This window comes from Primulina tabacum, chromosome 10 (assembly GCF_025594145.1).
Source record: "Primulina tabacum isolate GXHZ01 chromosome 10, ASM2559414v2, whole genome shotgun sequence".
NCBI classification, from domain to species: domain Eukaryota; kingdom Viridiplantae; phylum Streptophyta; class Magnoliopsida; order Lamiales; family Gesneriaceae; genus Primulina; species Primulina tabacum.
The window spans coordinates 37628713-37634834 of record NC_134559.1 but is presented as its reverse complement, the minus strand read 5'-3'; the positions used below and the strand labels follow the sequence as shown (position 1 = coordinate 37634834).

The window sequence follows — 6122 nt, the reverse complement described above, 5'->3', positions numbered from 1 at the left end:
ACAATTATTTCGACGTTTTATCCATAATTTACGTAAACGGTTGCGACACGAGGCTTCCCAGCTAGGTCCACCCATCTAGCTCTGCCATCGCACCAGAACGCTTAACTTCATGGTTCTGATTGGGCGACAGCCCTGGTTTTGTCCATCGCCGCTTGCGCTCCACACCGTACTCGAGGGATATAAGAATAAACATCCCCTCAATGACGGGTGCGATCATACAAGCACTAATGCACCGGATCCCATCAGAACTCCGAAGTTAAGTGCTTGGGCGAGACAGTACTAGGATGGGTGACCCCCTGGGAAGTCCTCGTGTTGCACCCTTTTTTCCGTGTTTTTCTTTTTTTGATTACTTGTTGACAGACGATTTTCGGCTCAATCATCTGAATCTCGATCGGGACCAGATAAGCATGTGAAATGAAGTAGCTCGGGCACTGCGGATTGGGACAAAATTGTAGGCTAATTTGATTGTAAACGGGCAACCGAACCGAGCTCATTACTACGCAATGAGCTGCAGGATTTTAGCCGTAATTCCTTCTCTAAGACCCTCTAATTTGCGATTTACACAGCTTCTGTTAAGCTTTCGTTTCCCTCGAGAAATCGCCTTAGGAAGTTCGAAATTCGATTCCGGTTTCCATGTTTATCGTATCCGAGGCATAATAATAGCTTTACATTCGTTATTTCCTTCTTCTTATTTTTTTCTATTTTCTGGGAACATTTATCGATTTTTGTTGTCTTGAGCCGGTTCTGTGCGGAAGGGTATGACGCAGATTACTCCGGAGATGGTTAACTCATTAAAAACAATTATTTCGACTGTTTTATCCATAATTTACGTAAACGGTCGCGATACGAGATCTTCCCAGGGAGGTCACCCATCCTAGCTCTGCCATCGCGCCAGAACGCTTAACTTCATGGTTATGATTGGGCGAGAGCAGTGCCGCGTGTTGTCCATCGCCGCCCGCTCCACACGTACTCGAGGGATATAAGAATAAACATCCCACTCAATGTCGGGTGCGATCATACCAGCACTAAAGCACCGGATCCCATCAGAACTCCGAAGTTAAGCGTGCTTGGGCGAAAGCGCAGTACTAGGATGGGTGACCCCCTGGGAAGTCCTCGTGTTGCACCCTTTCGTGTTTTCTATTTTTGATTACTTGTTGACAGACGATTTTCGGCTCAAATCATCTGAATCTCGATCGGGACCAGATAAGACATGTTAGATGAAAGTAGCTCGGGCACTGCCGGATTTGGACAAAATTGTAGGCTAATTTGATTGTAAACGGGCAAACGGACGAGACTCATTACTACGCAATGAGCTGACGAGATTTTAGCCGAATTCCTTCTCTAAGACTCTCTAATTTGCGATTTACCGCTTCTGTTAAGCTTTCGTTTCCTCGAGAAATCCGCTTAGGAAGTTCGAAATTCGATTCTGGTTCCATTTTATCGTATCCTAAGAATAATAATAGCTTTACATTCCTTATTTCCTTCTTCTTATTTTTTTTTATTTTCTGGGAACATTTATCGATTTTTGTTGTCGTGAGCCGGTTCTGTGCGGAAGGGTATGACGCAGATTACTCCGGAGACGGTCAACTCATTAAAAACAATTATTTCGACTGTTTTATCTATAATTTACGTAAACGGTCGCGACACGAGGTCTTTTTAGGGAGGTCACCCATCCTATCTCTGCCATCGCGCCATAACGCTTAACTTCATGGTTTTGATTGGGCGAGAGCAGTGCCGCGTGTTGTCCATCGCCGCCCGCTCCACACGTACTCAAGGGATATAAGAATAAACATCCCACTCAATGTCGGGTGCGATCATACCAGCACTAATGCACCGGATCCCATCAGAACTCCGAAGATAAGCGTGCTTGGGCGAGAGCAGTACTAGGATGGGTGACCCCCTGGGAAGTCCTCGTGTTGCACCCCTTTTCGTGTTTTTCTATTTCTGATTACTTGTTGACAGACGAGTTTCGGCTCAAATCATCTGAATCTCGATCGAGACCAGATAAGACATGTGAAATGAAAGTAGCTCGGGCACTGCCGGATTTGGACAAAATTGTAGGCTAATTTGATTGTAAACGGGCAAACGGACGAGACTCATTACAAGCAATGAGCTGACGAGATTTTAGCCGAATTCCTTCTCTAAGACCCCTTTAATTTGCGATTTACCGCTTCTGTTAAGCTTTTGTTTTCTCGAGAAATCCGCTTAGGAAGTTCAAAATTCGATTCCGGTTCCATTTTATCGTATCCAAGGCATAATAATAGCTTTACATTCGTTATTTCCTTCTTCTTATTTTTTTCTATTTTCTAGGAACATTTATCGATTTTTGTTTTCGTGAGCCGGTTCTGTGCGGAAGGGTATGACGCAGATTACTCCAGAGACGGTTAACTCATTAAAAATAATTATTTCGACTTTTTTATCCATAATTTACGTAAACGGTCGCGATACGAGGTCTTCCCAGGGAGGTCACCCATCCTAGCTCTGCCGTCGCGCCAGAACGCTTAACTTCATGGTTATGATTGGGCGAGAGCAGTGCCGTGTGTTGTCCATCGCCGCCCGCTCCACACGTACTCGAGGGATATAAGAATAAACATCCCACTCAAAGTCGGGTGCGATCATACCAGCACTAATGCACCGGATCCCATCAGAACTCCGAAGTTAAGCGTGCTTGGGCGAAAGCGATGTACTAGGATGGGTGACCCCCTGGGAAGTCCTCATGTTGCACCCCTTTTTGTGTTTTTCTATTTTTGATTACTTGTTGACAGACGATTTTCGGCTCAAATAATCTGAATCTCGATCAGGACCAGATAAGACATGTTAAATGAAAGTAGCTCGGGCACTGCCAGATTTGGACAAAATTGTAGGCTAATTTGATTGTAAACGGGCAAACTGACGAGACTCATTACTACGCAATGAGCTGACGAGATTTTAACCGAATTCCTTCTCTAAGACCCTCTAATTTGCGATTTACCGCTTCTGTTAAGCTTTCGTTTCCTCGAGAAATCCGCATAGGAAGTTCGAAATTCGATTCCAGTTCCATTTTATCGTATCCGAGGCATAATAATAACTTTACATTCGTTATTTCCTTCTTCTTATTTTTTTCCTATTTTCTGGGAACATTTATCGATTTTTGTTGTCGTGAGCCGGTTCAGTGCGGAAGGGTATGACGCAGATTACTCCGGAGACGGTTAACTGATTAAAAACAATTATTTCGACTGTTTTATCCATAATTTACGAAAACGGTTGCGATACGAGGTCTTCCCAGGGAGGTCACCCATCCTAGCTCTGCCATCGCGCCAGAACGCTTAACTTCATGGTTATGATTGGGCGAGAGCAGTGCCGCGTGTTGTCCATCGCCGCCCGCTCCACACGTACTCGAGGGATATAAGAATAAACATCCCACTCAATGTCGGGTGCGATCATACCAGCACTAATGCACCGGATCCCATCAGAACTCCGAAGTTAAGCGTGCTTGGGCGAAAGCGCAGTACTAGGATGGGTGACCCCCTGGGAAGTCCTCTTGTTGCACCCCTTTTCGTGTTTTTCTATTTTTGATTACTTGTTGACAGACGATTTTCGGCTCAAATCATCTGAATCTCGATCGGGACCAGATAAGACATGTTAAATGAAAGTAGCTCGGGCATTGCCGGATTTGGACAAAATTGTAGGCTAATTTGATTGTAAACGGGCAAACGGACGAGACTCATTACTACGCAATGAGCTGACGAGATTTTAGCCGAATTCCTTCTCTAAGACCCTCTAATTTGCGATTTACCGCTTCTGTTAAGCTTTCGTTTCCTCGAGAAATCCGCTTAGGAAGTTCGAAATTCGATTCCGGTTCCATTTTATCGTATCCCAGGCATAATAATTGCTTTACATTCGTTATTTCCTTCTTCTTATTTTTTTTCTTTTTTCTGGGAACATTTATCGATTTTTGTTGTCGTGAGCCGGTTCTGTGCGGTAGGGTATGACGCAGATTACTCCTGAGACGATTAACTCATTAAAAACAATTATTTCGACTGTTTTATCCATAATTTACGTAAACGGTCGCGACACGAGATCTTCCCTGAGTGGTCACCCATCCAAGCTCTGCCATCGCGCCAGAACGCTTAACTTCATGGTTATGATTGGGCGAGAGCAGTGCCGCGTGTTGTCCATCGCCGCCCGCTCCACACGTGCTCGAGGGATATAAGAATAAACATCCCACTCAATATCGTGTGCGATCATACCAGCACTAATGCAACGGATCCCATCAGAACTCCGAAGTTAAGCGTGCTTTGGCGAGAGCAGTACTAGGATGGGTGACCCCCTGGGAAGTCCTCGTGTTGCACCCCTTTTCGTGTTTTTCTATTTTTGATTACTTGTTGACAGACGATTTTCGGCTCAAATCATCTGAATCTCGATCGAGACAAGATAAGACATGTGAAATGAAAGTAGCTCGGGCACTGCCGGATTTGGACAAAATTGTAGGCTAATTTGATTGTAAACGGGCAAACGGACGAGACTCATTACTACGCAATGAGCTGGCGAGATTTTAGCCGAATTCCTTCTCTAAGACCCTCTAATTTGCGATTTTCCGCTTCTGTTAAGCTTCTGTTTCCTCGAGAAATCCGCTTAGGAAGTTCTAAATTCGATTCTTGTTCCATTTTATCGTATCTCAGACATAATATGGGTGTCCCCCTGCGAAGTCCTCGTGTTACAAAATTATTTCCTAATTTGATTGTAAACGGGCAAACGAACGAGACACATTACTCCGCAATGAGATGGCGAGATTTTAGCCGAATTCCTTCTCTAAGACCCTTTAATTTGCGATTTTCCGATTCTGTTAAACTTCCGCTTCCTCGAGAAATCTTCTTAGAAAGTTTGAAATTCGATTCCTGTTCCATTTTATCCTATCTCAGGCATAATAATAGCTTTACATTCGATATTTTCTTCTTCTTATTTTTTTTTTCTATTTTCTGGGAACATTTAGCGATTTTTGTTGCCGTGAGCCGGTTCTGTGTGGAAGGGTATGACGCATATTACTCCGAAGACAGTTAACTCATTAAAAACAATTATTTCTACTGTTTTAGCCATAATTTACGTAAACGGTCCCGACACGAGGAATTCCCATGGGAGGTCACCCATCCTAGCTCTGCCATCGCGCCAGAACGCAAACTTCATGGTTCTGATTGGGCGAGTGCAGTGCCGCGTGTTGTCCCTCGCCGCCCGCTCCACACGTACTCAGGAGATACAAGAATAAACATTCCACTCAATGTCGGGTGCGATCATACAAGCAATAATGCACCGGATCCCATCATAACTCCGAAGTTAAGCGTGCTTGGGCAAGAGCAGTGCAAGGATGGGTGACCCCTGGGAAGTCCTCGTGTTGCTCCCCTTTTCGTTATTTTCGTGTTGGACAAAATTGTAGCCTAATTTGATTGTAAACGGGCAACGAACGAGGCTTATTGCGGATCGAGATTTTAGCCGAATTTCTTCTCTGAAGCCCTCTAATTTACGATTTTCCTCTTCATTTAAGCTTCCGTTTCATCGAGAAATCCGCTTAGGAAGTTCGAAATTCGATTCCTGTTCCATTTTCTCGTATCTCATGCATAATAATAGCTTTACATTCGCTGTTTTCTTCTTCTTATTTTTTTTCTATTTTCTGGGAACATTTAACGATTTTTGTTGCCGTGAGCTGGTTTTGTGCGGAAGGGTATGTCGCAGATTACTCCGGAGACGGTTAACTCATTAAAAACAATTATTTCGACTGTTTTAGCCATAATTTACGTATACGATCGCGGCACGAGGACTTCCCAGGAAGGTCACCCATCCTCGCTTTGCCATCGCGTCAGAACGCTTAACTTCATGGTTCTGATTGGGCGAGAGCAGTGCCGCGTGTTGTCCATCGTCGCACGCTCCACACGTACTCGAAATATATAAGAATAAAAATCGCACTCTATGTCTGGTGCGATCATACCAGCACTAATGCACCGGATCCCATCAGAACTTCAACGTTAAGCGTGCTTGGGCGAGAGCAGTACTAGTAGGATGGGTGACCCCCTGGGAAGTCCTCGTGTTGAACCCCTTTTCGTGTTTTTCTATTTTTGATTACTTGTTGACAGACGATTTTCTGCTCAAAT

At 44.3% G+C, this 6122-nt stretch overlaps 6 non-coding genes and 2 pseudogenes across 6 annotated transcripts; all 8 read left to right on the top strand.

The window, feature by feature from the left end:
• The first annotated feature begins 205 nt into the window (after positions 1–205).
• Positions 206–321, top strand: LOC142507808 (5S ribosomal RNA). The gene has a single exon (XR_012806052.1). It is a non-coding gene; the product is annotated as a 5S ribosomal RNA (ribosomal RNA).
• Positions 322–1006: 685 nt separating this feature from the next.
• LOC142514197 (5S ribosomal RNA) lies at positions 1007–1127 on the top strand. The gene has a single exon (XR_012810103.1). It is a non-coding gene; the product is annotated as a 5S ribosomal RNA (ribosomal RNA).
• Positions 1128–1806: 679 nt separating this feature from the next.
• LOC142508318 (5S ribosomal RNA) lies at positions 1807–1925 on the top strand. The gene has a single exon (XR_012806538.1). It is a non-coding gene; the product is annotated as a 5S ribosomal RNA (ribosomal RNA).
• Positions 1926–2607: 682 nt separating this feature from the next.
• LOC142517108 (5S ribosomal RNA) lies at positions 2608–2728 on the top strand. The gene has a single exon (XR_012812868.1). It is a non-coding gene; the product is annotated as a 5S ribosomal RNA (ribosomal RNA).
• Positions 2729–3411: 683 nt separating this feature from the next.
• Positions 3412–3532, top strand: LOC142516554 (5S ribosomal RNA). The gene has a single exon (XR_012812342.1). It is a non-coding gene; the product is annotated as a 5S ribosomal RNA (ribosomal RNA).
• A 683-nt stretch (positions 3533–4215) lies between these two features.
• LOC142514945 (5S ribosomal RNA) lies at positions 4216–4334 on the top strand. The gene has a single exon (XR_012810816.1). It is a non-coding gene; the product is annotated as a 5S ribosomal RNA (ribosomal RNA).
• Positions 4335–5259: 925 nt separating this feature from the next.
• On the top strand, positions 5260–5377 carry LOC142512307 (5S ribosomal RNA; annotated as a pseudogene).
• A 568-nt stretch (positions 5378–5945) lies between these two features.
• Positions 5946–6067, top strand: LOC142510764 (5S ribosomal RNA; annotated as a pseudogene).
• The last annotated feature ends 55 nt before the right edge of the window (positions 6068–6122 follow it).